The following is a 16847-nucleotide window of genomic DNA, read 5'->3' on the forward strand; positions in this document are numbered from 1 at the left end:
CTCTCTATAAAGAGAGGTGATAAGCCTTTCTTCTTGTGATAACTCTCAATTGGGACACAATATTATGCTTGATTCCCCTGCTAGAGAATTCTTCAACAAATTTACATAAAAGCTCTATGTTTGAAAAATATCCATTGTTCAAAGGTTGGAACCACGTCAATGCTATTCCTTTTCATGTTAGTCCAAATCCTTCATACTAGGTGTAGAAATCTGCAATCTTTTCAGCTCTCAAAACTTGTTTGAAGAGCAAGACATGAGCATATGGATCTCTTGATCCATTATACTTTTTGAAAATACATTTAGCTACCTGAGATGGTCGCATACATCGTGCTTCTATAACCATTCTCACTACTCCTGGCTCTCTTGCTAGGACATCTCTAGCCTCATGACCCCCACTGGGAACTCTAGTTGGAGTAATTTCTATGACTCTCTTCTCAGGACTCACATCTCCATCTCTCTCTCTCTCTCTCTCTCTCTCTCTCTCTCTCTCTCTCTCTCTCTCTCTTGCGTCAAGGTAACTGGATCTCTTGTTGTATATAACATGTAAGGAGATTGAATGTCCCTATGTGTAGTTATTAGACCCTAGAACCTAAGTATATCATTGGCATAATTAGTGAAAATTGTTGTTGGCTCCTTGAATTAACAATTCTTGATCTTTAAGGACTGATACAACATATTCGATTATACCATGAGTGATATTGATGGAGTGGTTCTCCAAAATATGTATATCTTTCTAGTTTTCTCTGGTTTATCATCGAGTACCTTCATCCATACTTATCTAGCATGATTATATGGGTATCTCTCCCTTCAATGTATGGGATCACATTGGTCTAATGGCAAAAAATTGATGATGGCTCATTAAATTAGTAATTCTCAATATTTCTAGACTGATACAGTATGTCTGATTGTACTAGGAGTGATATAATATTGATGGAGTGGGCCTCCAAAATATGTATATCTCTCTAGTTTTCTTTGGTCTGCCATGGAGTACCTTCGTCCATACTTATCTAGCATGATTATACGGGTACTTTAGTGTAAGTAAAAACTTGAAACCTCTTGTGGTCCGACAATTCTCCTATGTAGGGTTCATCACATTTGTAATAGTGCATTTGTTTACCAATGAGACATATAATTCCCCCCTTGATCGGAACAGAGGGTGCCCATGGTACATTTTGAGACATTTTTAGCCATAGCCAAAATTTGTTAGAAGCACATAAATACTTTGGACTTTGCTTTAAGCGGATATATCCATGCATGCCCGGATTAATCATCAATAAAAGTCACAAAATAAAGGTAATTGCTCAAGGATGGAGTTTGCATGGGCCCACAAATATCACTATGCACAAGCTACAATCTGCATGTGGTCGTAACTGAACCATCCTTTGGAAACTTAGAACATTGCATTTCACACAAAATACAACCTTCACATATATGTTTGACAGGTGCTTCAAGAGGCAGCAAAGAAGAAACCATATCAAATTTTTGCAAATGCACCAAACTGGAAAAATTAAGATGACCAAAACGTGCATGCCAAAGTTTTGCATCTGAAATAGCCTTTGAGTACATAACTGCATTTGCCAAATTTTGCTCACACTTGTCACACAAAGTGAGCTTATACAACCCACGGCATAATATGCCAGATGCAACAATTTCATCACCAAAATTGAGATCATGTAGTGTACATCTGTCATCCACAAATTTGACTACAAGACCAAGTCTAGCATTTGCAGATACAGACAAAAGATCCTTCTTGATCCCAAGTACATAAAGTGCATCAACAAGTGTGAAAGAACTGCCATTTGCAGCAATAAGCACAATCTTTCCAACTCCTTGAACCGCATAAGAGGCATTGTTGGCACAAGTAATTGAATTCCCATGAGGGACAGACTCAAGAGAGGTGAACAAATCACGATGTGAGGTATTCTGCTTTGTAGTACCACTGTCAAAGTACCACACATGTGAATCTGGAGTAGCTGACATGTATGCATCATGGACAATAGTATATAAGTGCACTCTACACTAAAAGCCCATTTTGCATAAACATCGGCATGAAAATCTCCTTTCACATAAGTCTCAACAATAGCTACATTTGTAGTGGAACCACCCTCTTCTTCTTAGCCTCTTTAGCCTTCAACTTAAGACACTGCTTGATCAAGCGATCATTAGCTTTACAGTAATGGCAACGCATCTTCTTTTTTCCCTTACCACCCAAATTCCCAGACGAATTGCTGCCAGCAAAAGCATTAGAAACATGTGATTTTCCACTCACAAAAGAACCATGAGAAGTGGTTGCATTGTAATTACCACCTTTTCTTTGAGTAGCAATAAAAGCCTGTTCAATTGCACGTTGTCTAGTCTTAAGCGACTCTTGAAACAGTAATGTGCATAATGCATCAAATTTGACAACTTCAGGATTTCCTTGGGTCATAAGTCTCCAAGTACTAGGAAAAGTCTAGTAAGAATATGGCAAGGCATCAAGAATAGCCTGCACAAGGGAGCTATCTGAAATAAATCTACCTGCAAAAATAAGTTTCTCATTGATATCCTTGACACTAGCAAGGAAAGTGTCCATATCATCTTCCTCATGGATAATCTTTTACTCCAACTCTTTACAAAACAATGCAATCTTTGCCTCATTGCGACTTGCATAAAGACCAACCAGAATATCCCAAGACTATTTTGAAGATTTTCCTGAATGAATGTGAGGAGTAATGGTGCACTTCGCAGACAACACAATCACTGCATGCCTGTGCATCTTTTACATCCCAACGAGCTTGTCCTGTCACTAGGCAAAACAATTCTAATAATAGAAATCCTTGCACCACAACCTGCAACATCCTCAACATCGCCTACATCCTCAGAACCAGGACGTACATCAATGCCCTACACAATATTCCAGACACCGTTGGACACAAGAACATGTTGCATCATGTAAGCCCACATAGGGTAATTGTCCCCATCCAATCTCTCCTCACATCAGCAAACTTCTTGAACACATCTTTGTTGTTGTCGGCCATGGCGAATGTCTGCACCTGATGTGAAAACTGCCCAAAAAGACAAGAAATGAAGCAGGAATAGCACGTGCTATATAGCACAAATCTTAGAAGACTGTAAGGGGACCTGTTATGCAGAAAACAACACTGGAAAATATTTTTCACAAACTGACAAAATAGTCTGCACAACACTGCCTGTAGTTGAAGCGTCACCGTTGCGAAGAAGCTTGATTATTGAAAGTTTTCTTAATCGGCGAACGATTATGTTGTATGAACACCAATTGAAACTGTCGTAATTGTAAAAATTCGCAAGTTTCTAGAATTTTCTGCAATAACTGAGCCTAACCGCAAGTCGTGAGACTCGATGGAACCGAGACTGCTTAATACTTGTGCCGCCTTGATTGTGCTGCCTTGCTTGTGGGAAGGGCTGCCAAGAGTGTCCAAGGCTTAAAATCCAATGTCAATTGGCCTTGGCAATGTGAAAGTAAATGAATTTTTGAAGCAAAAATACGCAGGCAGCATGCTGCAGAGACGAGAGAAGGTCGAAGCCTGTGTGCGGCTTGCGCAAGCGGGTAGCAGCCGCGAGCTCTTGAGAACACACACCCTTCCCCAGGGCGCTACTGTCAAGCCCAAGAGGGCGCCGATTCATGCACCATAGCTCCGCGTCCAAAACAAGAAAGGCTACCCGATTTAGACAGTGCCTTGCTAAAAATGGAAAAAGCCTTACAAAGGCCACGGGCCTCACCTAAAGGCCCTATTTTTAGGAGCAAAAGGTGACCACGCCTAGAGAGAGTGTGGAAGAGAGACCTAAGCTCTGATACCAATGTAAGAACAAGGGGAAACTAGACTGAAGATCCTCCTCTCAACCTCCCTTTATATAGGTGAGCTCCTAGCCCCTTGCCCTAGACGGATCCCCTGTCCACATTGTCTAGCCTGACCCTTGGCCGTAGTCCAGCCGTAGTCCATGACCATCCTAGTTATTAGGTTACAGGACCCTTGTCCTGACACTGTGTGAGAGGTAATGTATGAATCTCATGCTCCTCCTTATTCGGGGCAAAAAGGGATTCAGTCTACCCTAAAGGGGATTGAAACATATTTATATTGGCCTACCATGAAAGCAAACATACAAGAGTATGTTTCTAAATGTGTGATATGCCAAAAGACAAAGTTTGATAGAGGGAAGCAACCTGGATTGCTTCAACCTTTGCCAATTCCTAATTCACCATGGGAGAGCATATCCATGGATTTTATCTTTGGATTGCCTAAGTCTATCCATGGGACTACGGGAATATGGACGATAGTAGACAGGTTTAGTAAACAAGCTCATTTTATACCTGTCAAAAAGACTATCAAAGCCCATCAAATGGCAACCCTCTTTATTTCACAAATTTCAAGTACCATGGCTTGCCAATGTCCATAGTGTCGGATAGAGATCCTAGAATGACCAGTAACTTCTGGAAGGGTCTCTTTGAGAATTTAGGGACAAGGCTAAACTTCTCTTTGGCCTATCACCTGCAAATGGATGGCCAAAGTGAAATAGCTAACCTAACAATCCTTGATCTACTAAAAGCCTATGTAACGGAAGTAGATCAAAGATCCAAATGGGAGAAGTACTTACCCATCACTTTGTAATAGTGTGCTAATCTAAAGTTTTTTATTTGCCACTAATCTACTTTGCACCGTATCTCTCTCCACTGTCCCTGCTACTAGATCCTTATTGTATTCTGCATTTGTTACACTGGTCACTCAACTGGAGTGAAACTCTACAGCCTTCTCAAGGACTATAAATATTATAAATATAGATAGAGTACTAAGTTCTTGACTTTACATTGCAAGAACTCATAAGTCTTTTCATTTCCTACCATCTTAGTACTTACCCTTCACTTTTCAATTTCAAACTAAATGTTTTTTTTTTGTTTTTGGCAAAACTCACAATTGTGAGTGAATTATATTGAACATCCCAAAAAATTACAAGGTCTTGTCATGCTCTTGTTGAGCCATGACATCATCCAGGAACTATAATTACATCGGCTATCATGGCAGCCACCCCCACCAACCCGCCCCCTCCTCCTCGATACACAAGTTCCATAAACTTGTCCTTATGAGATCTTTTAATTATCGAAGGCCAAGACTCTCCCCCGTCCTAGGCATTCCAGCTGCTGACAACAAGGCACACGTAGTCCTAGACCAATCCTCCAAGTGTTTCTTGCACCCGAGCGTCCATATTAGCACTTTTCTTTCTTGAGTGATTTTTGCGAAGCTTGCCACCTCAAAACCTCCTTTAAACACACGGCGGTTCCTTGTATACCATACATTATGTAAGAAGAAGTATCTGACGATTTGAGTGCTAATGAGGAGGGTAGGACTTCCTGAAATTTTACCTCCAAGGAATAGGTCAGTCTTGAAGAAACTAATTTTCCATGTTCTTTGGACCCACTTGCATATTTTCCCTGTGAGGCCTTTAATAGTTGGGCAGTCCCCATGAATAGGTGGGCCAGATCTTCACTAGCCATCCTGCACCCCAAGCATCGATCTGACCCAATCCCTCTCTCCTGAATCTTCACCCCCATCGATATAGCACCCCAAATTACCTTCCATAGAAAAACCTTCATGTGATGCGGAACCTTTGTCTTCCATATGTTCTCCATTACTTGCTCCCACCTTTCCTCCGGCCATTTCTTTTTTCATAGCTTGTTAAGGGGGCTAGACTAATTCTTCTTATGCATCATTGTCTGATAAATGCTTTTAGGATGGGGTTTCCATAAGAGACTGCTTTCGGGCCATTTCCAGGCATTACAGTCAAACTCCGAATCACAGATTGGCATCACTAAATTGTCAAGCTCTTCCATCACTTTGTGGACAAGCAAGACCTCCAAGTTATTGAGTTGGCACTGGGTAACCATATGGTCAATGATTTTCCAACTCTTGTTGCCACTATCCTAGAAGTCCCCAAGTCGCTTTAGACCCGTATTATGCAGTTTCCTGCCTGTCTCAATCCAATAAGGAGTTTGTGGTGGATCTACAACTTTGGAGAGCCAGGGGGACCAATGTAAAATGGAGTTCTTGAAGTATCTGACTTCATCCCCCCACTTTAAGACTCCTGTTTCTCTATTGCATTTTCTTATCAATTCACCTGAGCTGCCCCCCAGTCTCAAACTAAATGTTTCTTAAGGGTTTCTTTTAAATGAAGCAAAGTGTGACATAGGGAGGCTCTCTCCTTCCGTCAAATTTTAAGCTCCATTATATATAATATAGATATAGACTATTAAAATCATAACCTATGTCGTTTAGAATCACTTCTTTGCAAAATGTATCTACTCCCGAGCATTCCCTTGTGCACTAATAAGAGCAGTCGACTTTGAGCTTCCGTCTTCAGCCCAAGCTTGTGCACACCAACTCTTTTCTTCACCCCCTACCCCTCCTGTGAACTTGCTCTGTGTTGGATAGTTGGACCACCTCTACGGGCACATAGGTGCAATACAACAACTATTCCATCTCCAACCCCATGTTGTGTGCATCTACCGGTGCCATGAGAATCTATCGAAAGGTGAAAAACATGGCTTGCTCTCTCCATCCCCACCCATGGAGACCAACAACAGCTCCTCGCCTCCCAATAACTCGATATTAAAAGTGTGTGGTTTTGCATCGGGGGCAGACAAAGATTGAGAGGGGCAAAGCTCCTTAATGTATAATGGAGCAAACTAGTCAAGTGGCTAAGAATCGTTGGAAAATTCAAGAGAGCTAGTGTGCTTTGGGTAGCTGCACGAATAGTGCAATAGGAGAGAACGAGTGCAGGAAACCTCACCTCCATCCCTACGTGAAACTTTTCTACGATCTCTTTAGCTCTGAGAAAAGATGCACTACTATGCAATACACAAAGAAAGAGAGAGAGAGAGAGAGAGAGAGAGAGAGAGAGAGAGAGAGAGAGAGAGAGAGAGATTTCTTGATAAAGTTATAAGCATTCGTTTTTTCAGCTCTATTTTTGAACCCTTCCTTTCCTACGTCAAAATATTCACAACTAAATCTTAATAATGACTTCCATTGTGCTATCTATTCAATGTGAAAATGGAGAGTCACTCCTGAACATCATGGGCCCATGCCGAGGCCTCCTCGTCTTAGACCATCACACTCTCACAGTATCAAAATTCATTACACCACCTATCTATACTATATATAATTGAGCTTAAATTTTTCAAGAAAGGAGAGGGCATCCATGTGTCACTCTCTCCTTCATTTCAAGAACTTTAAGAAACATTTGGTTTGAAATGTAAAAGTGAAGGGTAAGTAGCAAGTCTTGTGATGGTAGAAAATAAAAAGACTTAGTTTTGAGAAGTGTGATAGCAAAAAATAAGAACTTAGTTTTGACCTCTTAGTTTTGCTAAAAAGTCACAATACTTAGTACTATATATATATTTATATTATTTAAACTCTTTAGCACTCAAGAAGCCACCCTTGCAACGTGTCGAGGTGGAAGATGCCGTTACGGTGGTTGTTCCCCCGGCCATTGTGAAAAGGCAACTTGCAGAGGTTGAAAATTCCACTCTGGTCTTCGGATTTATGGGGAGAGTTCCCAATAGAATTGAGCTCAGTAATTGGCTCTGCAATCCACTGGTTTTGAATCAGCACGGCTCGGTAATGTTCACCCAATATATAGCAAAAGGATTCGTGTCAGTTTAGTTCAACGACAGTGCAATGGTTGAAAGGGTTTTGGCAAAAAGCCCACTGTTCTTCAATCGTGCACTGGTGTGCGTGCTCCCATGGGACCCTCTGTTTGAATCTAACGAGGCATTTAAGGATCTCTGCCCAGTATGGGTGGAGTTTGTCAACCTCCCCGTATGGATTAGGAAGAACTTGAAGGACCTTGCAGCTTCGCTTGGTGATCCACTTTTTGTCCCATCTTCTAGAGCGTCGGGTGCAGAACAAGGTCGGTATCTGGTGGGATCTGCGAAAGCCACAACCAAAGAACTTGGTGGTGAATGTGTGGGTAGGACTAAAGATCATTCCTCTTAACTTTAACACATTCTTTGGGGCTTGCTTCAAATGCAACAAATTCGGACATTATGCGAGGGCGTGCCCTGCTGAGTTGCGAAAGCCATAGAGGAGAGAAGCGAATCATAGGCTACCTGCAGAGGGTGGGAAAAATAAATCCAACTCGGATAAAGATGTGGAGAAACAAGATCAGGGAAACCAAGGTAAGGGCAAGACCACCCAAAGCTATCGCTTTCATCCACCACTGCTCAGCAAAGAATGGCCACCCCAGTAATGCAGAAGATCAAGATGTCTCCAACTCTTAGATCAAAAGATGAGGGCCGGCAACAAGTATCTCCTATTTCATGTAAACGGTTCAAAAGCGAAGGCTAGGGCCTTGGGGAAAACCAAAGGTCTCTCATGGGATTTCCCAAAGCCTTCTTTCTTATATGACAACATATTTGAAGTTTTGGGGAAGACAAATCAAGAGGACCTTTTCACTTCCAAGCTGGATACCATGCAAGTTCCAACAAAAAAGGAGCCAATGAAAGAGGACAACCTGAATGGGAACTCTGTTGAAGAGTTCTTAGAGGTAGAATAATTTGTCCCCCTTTCCCAATGATAGATACTCTTTCTATTCAATCTTGGAACGTGAAGGGATTAAAAACTCGGAACAAGGGCACTCTCTTCTGGGAAGAAGTGAAGAAAGAGAAGGCAGTCAATTGCTGGGCCATCCAAGAGAACCATTTGGATGCTCGTAGCAAGAGAAAACAGGTTGTAGGAAAAAAACTTATCTTTTATGGGGAAGGAAGCGACGGTTTCAGTGGTGTCTTGTTCATTGCTGATAGAGATTTGGAGCCAAAGATGGTTCTAAACCACCCCTTCGGAAGAGTCCTAGGTGTTAGAATCAGATGGGACATCAACCTTTCACCATAGTAAATGTTTACGGCCCTTGCAACACAAAGGATAAAGCTAAATTGTGGATGCAGCTCAGGGATACTCCGATCAAAGGGGAGTGGCTGATGGTTGGAGATTTCAATATGGTCGAGAAAAGCAAGGATAGAACACGCTCCGCCAGTCTACTCGCAGGCTCGGAAAAGTCTAAAAGGCTGAGCTTATGTGAGAAGTGGGCTATGCTTGACTTGTGGGAAGTGGGCCCATGGAACAACATGCCTCGATTCATTTACACAAGCCTTCAGTACGCCGGCACTGCCTCCCGGATGGACAGATGCTACTGCTCTCATCAAGCTGACTAGATTTCATCGACGTTAGAGATGAAGGTAATCTCAACAAAAAGCATCTCCGATCACATTCCATTACACTTACAACTCAAGAAAGATAAAGGGGGGGGCAATCCCCGAGAGGGGAGAAAAAGCTTCTTGTTATACAGGGACACACCTGTTCAAAGACCCTCTCTTCAAAAGCATCACCAAGAAAACGTTGGGAAAGCTCAAGAAAGATGTGGGGATGAATAAACCTAGTGCTTGGAATATATTTGTTCGGAATGTACAAAAAGCTATCAAAACTTCGGGTCCTCGGGTTAAAAAAGCCAATGAGGCACATATCAAACATCTCACATAGGAGGTAGCACAATTAGCCTCTAGGAAGGCTACCGGACTGACTACCAAGGATGAGCACAAGTGATGGCTTGAAGCTAAATCTCACCTGGCCAACGAACAACTGGAGGAAATCAAAAAGGTGCAATTGCTCTCTAGGGAAACTTTCCTTCAACCAGAGCCTTCTAACCAAGCACATTTTTTTAGGGCGCTGAAAGTGAGGAAAAGTTGAGGCCGCGTGCAAGTGCTCGATGATGAGAAAGGGAATACAATTCAAAACCAAGATGAGATGGCTGAAATTATGCTCAAGTATCTCATCCAGATTATCGGCCAGCCAGAGACCTAATCTCAGGAAGTGGAAGAAGCACGAGCATCTTTATATGGGAGTGTTGAAAAGAAGGTTCCCCAGGAGGAAGCCAACCGCATGGTAAAGGCCTTCTCTGAGGAGGAATGTTCAGCAGCACTAAAAGCTCTTGGCAATGAAAAGTCCCCCGGTTGGGATGGACTGACGGGTGAATTCTTTAGGGAATTTTGGGATGATCTCAAGGGTCCAGTCACACGGATGGCCAATCAAGGTGTTGCCGAAGAGTCGTTGGATGCACGTGTTAAGAGAGGGCTTATCAAGCCCATCCCCAAATAGATCTGTTGTTCTCCACTTAAACATTGGCGTCCCATTATGATGATGTCAGTAGCATACAAAATTATTTCCAAGGCGATAGATCTCAGACTTGCCCCCCTCCTGAGTCGGATCATTTCTCCCCATCAACACGGGTTCATTAAAGGGAGATCTATATATGACAATATCTTGGCAGCAACGGTAGGAATAGAGCATGCATCCTTCTCCAAGCAAGAGTGAATCTTGTTGCAGCTAGACCTCGACAAAGCCTATGATAGAATAGAACGGTCATATATAGAAGAAGTCATGGGAGCTCTGGGCTTTAGGCCTCGCCTTTGTCACCTCATACGCACACTAGGCATTGGAAGCCAATCAGAGCTCCTGCTTAATAACAAAATTGTGGGCTCATTTGAGGTTAAAAGGTCTATTAAGCAAGGATGTCCCCTGGCCGCCTTGCTCTTCGCCATCGGGTCGCATCCTCTCATTACGATGCTCAAAGCCAGTGCTGCGTGGGGAGAGATTCAATGTCCGGCATTATCAGGCAACGACCAGCTACTGCCCAAAATGTTCGCAGATGATTCTCTCCTATTCTTGCAGGCGTGCCCTCAAGTTGTCAGGAGAGCATTGGAGATTGTGCAAACATTTTCCTTGGCCTCAGGATCCAAGTGCAATATAGAGAAGTCAAGGCTTATCTCCCTGTCAGAGAACGACTCTTTTGACCCTGTAGTCTGGACAAGAGAGATTATCTCAAAAGGGAGTGTATTCTGACACCTGGGAGCCCCCATAGGGGTGGACGTAACCCACAGGCAAAGATTTCAATGGGTCCTTGAAAAAATAAGCTTGAAAATGAGAAGATGTGAGTTTGTTCTCCTCCCCTTCCAAAGCCGGATTAGAGTGAATAATGCTTGTATAATCCCATATATTGCTTTCCTCAGCCCCGTGCTCAAGATGGCTAAGTGTAACTAGAAAGAATTCTTAAAACCAGTGAAAAGGTTTCTTTGGAAGAACAACACGAAAACCTCTCGGCCATGGCAGTGGGCTAGATGGGAGGTAGTTGTTCGCCCGGTAGACCAAGGAGGGCTCGGCATTCTTAACCCTGTATCCCATGTTGAGGCCCTTTGTGCCAAATTTATGGTATCATTGGCTAAACAGGACCAAACTTGGGCTATCATGACCAAGGAAATGCTTGATGCAGTAAAATTGGGATCAAAAGGGGAAAAGTGGAAGGGGGTTGTGATGCATGACAAACTTCTTGCCCCAAAGTGGTCTTAGCTTAGATCTAGTGGACTCTCAATGGAGCTGATGAGGAAGTGAAAAAGTGTGGCAGCTGAGGTTTTGAAATGGGGGGAAGCAACCATATACTTTAAGAACTCCATTTTGCACTGGTATCCTTGTCTCTCTAAAATATTGGGGCCGCCACAAAGCCCCTATTGGATAGAAATGGCCAGGAATGTGAATAATAAGGGGCTCGTTCGACTTTGAGAAATTCTGGGATGGCAATAGGAAGTGCTGGAAAACTGCTGACTCTTTAGCCACCCAATTTCAGTTGAATGGCTTTGAGATCTTACTAGTCTACAGGGTGATGAAAGAGCTTGATAATGTGGTGATGCCAATTTGTGAATCCAACTTTGAATGGGACGCTTGGAGATGGCCGGGGAGTAGCCTCTTTTGGAAACCACATTCTAAAGGAATTTACCAGGCTTTAATGCACGAGGCTAGTTGGTGTAGCCCCCTCAACAAATTATGGAAGAGGCACTGGATGGAAAAACGGTGGGAGGTAGTCATGGAGAACATCTGGAAGCTAAGGTGGCCTCGCTATATGAAGATATTTCTGTGGAAAGTGATGTGGGGTGCTCTACCAACGGGCGTGAAGATACAAGAAAGAGGAATCAGGTTCGATCGTTGCTCGTGGTGTAGAATAGCTAGTGAAGACCTAGCCCACCTTTTCATGGGATGCCAGGCAATCAGTGGCATGGTTGGGAAAATATGCAAGTGGATTCAAAGGACATGGAAAATTAAGTTCTTCAAGAACGATTTGTTCTTTGGTAGTAACAGGTTGGGAAGTCCTGCTCTTCTTGTCTGCACTCAAATAATCAGGTACTACTTCTTTCACCATATTTGGCAAGCAAGGAACCGCCATGTGTTTGAGGGGGATCAGGCTGTGGCAAGATTTTGTGAAATCATACAAAAGAGCAGAGTGATGATCCATCAGAGGCAAACAAGCCTCAAAGGGCTGGTCTAGAACAATACATGACATCTTGTAATAAGTAAAGCCTAGGAGTAATTGTGTTTTCTCTATCAAGCAGAAAACTTGTAATCCTATGACCCTCAAGGCTCGGTCTGAGCTCGAGGTTGGTGTATATTTCCGATGTTCTTGATCCTATCCATTCACAATTGTGAGTTTTGCAAAAAAAAAAAACTCTTTAGCAAGGCCATGGAGTTTCACTCCATCCTTCAATTTTGAAGGGTGATTACTTTTGTTTTTGTAAAGGGTGGCTCTACCTTACAACTTGGGAAAATAACGAGTAATGAACTATTCCACGCACGGATAATTTGGTACGCCTTGAACATGAGTGTGTGTGTGTGTGTGTGTGTGTGAGAGAGAGAGAGAGAGAGAGAGAGAGAGAGAGAGAGAGAGAGAGAGAGAGAGAGAGAGAGAGAGAGAGAGAGAGAGAGAGAGAGAGAGAGAGAGAGAGAGAGAGATCATGTTTCATCTTCTACGGCATCGCCGTGTGTGTTGCAGGTATGAGAGAGAGAGAGAGAGAGAGAGAGAGAGAGAGAGAGAGAGAGAGAGAGAGAGAGAGAGAGAGAGAGAGAGAGACGTCTTTGTTATTTATTGCAGTTCTGTGTGTATGTGTGTGTGTGTGTGTGTGTGTGTGTGTGTGTGTGTGAGAGAGAGAGAGAGAGAGAGAGAGAGAGATAGATAGTTCTATTATCTTCCTGGGAGGTCAAATATGACCTATGGGACCAAATGAACATGTCACGTGGTGTGAGTGGAGTTCATAAGTGACTCTCGATGCTCAAAAATGGCTGAAATGAGCGTCGCAATAGAGAGTCCACATCGTGGTTGGGAGAGGAAGGTATGTAGGGAGACATCATGGCTGAATATATGGGGAAAAGAGGACCTAATGTGGTCAAAAGCTGAGCACTCAAGTAGTGTGTGGTACTCACTCTCTTGCACTTGACGAGGGCATAAGGTGCAAAGTCGATGACACTCCTCACCAGTGCCCCAACGTCCTGTCTCGCAGCGTAGAGAATGGGAGCTAAGACGAATGGAGACAATGGTGCGGATCGCACTCAACGGGATGGGCTCAAGGATGTAGGAATGGGTTCGGTTACCTCGTTCCGAGAAGAAGAGAGATTTGTAGTTTGGGGCAACATGTGTGGTGTAATGGCTGAAGCGAGAACCTCCGGATTTCTCCCAAGCCGTGATACATTGGCGTTGTAAGAAGGCCTCATTAACTTGGGAGTCGATCGACGCATCCTTGACCAAGTGACATGCATCCCATCTTCCAAACCATTTCTTGATATCAAGCATCCACCCCGAACTTAGTATTTTGCTCTTGCATGTCTTTTGAACAATTTGACTTGCTTCATATGCGATTCTAGGAAGTCGATGCAAAGGGCTACGTTGTGTCTTACGCATGTACTCCACAACCCTTTGCATGCCCAAGACCTCAATGGGAAGCAATCCGGACTCAAGAAGTAAGAGCATGTAGGGTGTTTGAGTCTTGACTTGGAGAAAGTTGGTGAGAAAACGCTTTTGGACATTCTCAAACTCTTTCCAAGTAGACTTCCCGATGCTTCCACCCCACACCTCAACTCCATAAAGAAGCACCGGTGTCACCAATGTGTCAAAGAGGTACTTTTTGAGAGCCCAACACTTGATCTCTCCTGCATTGCACATGTTCTCAAATGCATAATAGGCCCTCTTTCCGGCTTCCAATCGACGCATTGCAAAATCCTTCCATTTATGATTGGATGGAACCTCAAGGCCAAGGTACTTGAAGTGATCTACCACTTCAAGTTTCTCATTGTTATATACAATGCATGGATTTTCATCATTGAGGGTCTTTACAAGCATAACCTTGGTTTTGGATCCATTCACGATCAGCCCGCTATGTAGGCAAAAGCGTTCCAAGACACTCATAAGCTTTTGTGCATCTTCTAAGGTATGTGCCAAGAGCACTACATCATCGGCATAAAGCAAAAGCATGATCACCGCATTTCCAATCTTAACCTCTTCTATGCCTTCTTGCTGCATAAAGTCAAGAACCATGCATTCTAGTTCATAAATGAGTAGCCCAAAGAGGGTTGGGGAAAGTGGGCATCCTTGTTTGACACCAATAGTGCTTGCAAAAAATTCTGAAATTCCATCTCCCATACGTAATCGACATATCACTTTTTGGTAGATGCGAAAGACTGCATGCATAAATTCTCTCGGCACTTGAAGGCTTTGCATACGTCTCCAAAGATTTCCTCGCGGTACCATGTCAAAAGCTTTCTTGAAATCCACAAAGCAACAATACAACTTTTTTCCTTTCAATCGAGACGCTTCCATAAGAACTCGAAGAGTAACAAGGTGATCAATAGTGCTATGATGCTTTCGAAAACCTGCTTGGCCAAGTGCACGTTTGCCATTCTTTTCAGCCCATTCACTTATCTGCATCTCCATGATACATCCAAATAACTTTGCCATTAAAGAACCAACCATTATAGTGCGATAGTTGTTCACATTGTTTACATCTCCTCCTTTGTGCAAAGGTTTGATCCAATTTGTACTCCAATCATGAGGCATGCCATAGTGAAGTGTAAGGTTAAACATATCGCATATCCAATATCGTGTTTTCTTGCTTGTCCATTTAATCATTTCAGCCTTGACACCTTGAAGGTCACCTGCCTTACGAGTAGCAAGTTTCTCAAGCGCGCGGCATACATCTTCAATGGTAAAGAAGGGAGACATAAACGGAAGGGAGCTACAACACTCCATCTTATCAACATTGGGTTGCTCATAGAGATTCTTACAATGCATATACATATTCTCAAGAGTCAAGTCACCAAAGCTCTCGACGCGCTTGCCTTTTAGATTTTGCCAAAACTTGCCACATGCATGTGCTTTCTCTTGTGCTAAAAGAAGTTGTTTTTCGACTTCCCACCTTCTCCTCTTCTTTTGAACAAGTGCTTTGTATGTGTGTGAACATTCCAAGTAAACTTCTTTGTCTTTGATTGCATCCAATCTTAGCAAGTGTTTTCGGGCTTGACTACATTCCATGTCAAACCATTTCTTCTTGGTGCTACCCTTCTTAGACCTTTTGCAAGACATGTGTTTCACCGAAAAGCATTCCTTCGCACAAGAGAAAATTACTTCTTTGAAAAATTTCCACTTGAATTCTAATGTTGGGCTCTCTTGATGCTCTATCATGCTTAACATTTGGTCCACCATATCAGCATATATAAGTGCTCGTTTGAAGTCTAGACGTAGGTACAAATGATTCACATCATGATTGGAGGCTACATGCTCGGGCCGTTTACCACACTTGAGGTCAATACATAACATCCTATGATCCGATTTCGGATTCCATTCACCAAGTGTAAAGCTTTCTATGCATTCTAGAGTGGATTCCGAGAACAACATATAGTCAATCACGCTAGCACCGTTGTGCTTTCTACATTTAAAGTCATTGGTGCCTTGCCATAGAGATACACCATTTGCAATGAGCATTCCGGTACTATTGCACATATGTAGAAGTGACTTTCCATAGTGATCCACTTCTTTTGCATCATTAGAGCTTCGATTATACATGTATGAGTCATCCATTCTTCTTGAGACATGCGGCATGTCTACTTGTTGTGTGTCGTGTTGTAGCATATTTGTGCGAGCATTCATGTCTCCAAAAACAATGACTTCACCTTGATCCTTGTAATGAGCAATGTCTTCCTCTAGTTCAACAAAGGGCTGATCTCTATCCATATTCAAGCAAGCATAAAAGTTGGAGTCATAGTGAGGAATGTAGCAACCGGCCACAAACATGACTTGACCATTTGGTGGGCTGATTTTCAGCCATAAGTAGCGTTTATACTTATCTTCTTTGACAATGGAAACATCTTTCAAACCCTTTTTGGTCATACATGCTACGCCTCCTTGGCCTCTTCGTTGCTTTGCATTTTTGGCCCACATCAAAGAATGCACATCGTATTTGTCAAATCCAAGAATTCGTTGTGCATCATGCTCCCATGTTTCAACAAGAAGTATCACATCGGAGTCATTGGTAAGCTCATCAATGCCAATTCTCGCATTCCATGGATACCCGTTACAATTCCAAAAGCTTATTCGCAAGCGTGAGTTGGTCTCATAGATCATGTGTCCCTATTTGTTGGGTGGACTTGCATCCTCCTTAAGTGGCTTTTCTTCTTGAGGTGATACCTTAACCTTCTTGCTTCTTTCCTCATATGCTTTGCGACGTACATTTTGTTGCATAATAGTGCGATCCTCATATACATTACAACCTGTTCCTTTGAGGTAGATCCAACCATTGTCAAGGATGATCTTTCTCTTTACCTCATCAGCCATGGTACATACAATAGGTCTTTCTCCCGAGCAAGGGACTCCTTGTTTTCCAACTCGATGTGCACCATAAGCCATGATTCTTGACATGCCAAAGTGTGTAGCAAAAAACTCTTCAATAGCAACTGCAAGAGATTGGGGTGTTTCCA

The sequence above is a fragment of the Adiantum capillus-veneris genome, chromosome 14 (assembly GCF_014529385.1).
Source record: "Adiantum capillus-veneris isolate H3 chromosome 14, ASM1452938v2, whole genome shotgun sequence".
Classification (NCBI taxonomy): domain Eukaryota; kingdom Viridiplantae; phylum Streptophyta; class Polypodiopsida; order Polypodiales; family Pteridaceae; genus Adiantum; species Adiantum capillus-veneris.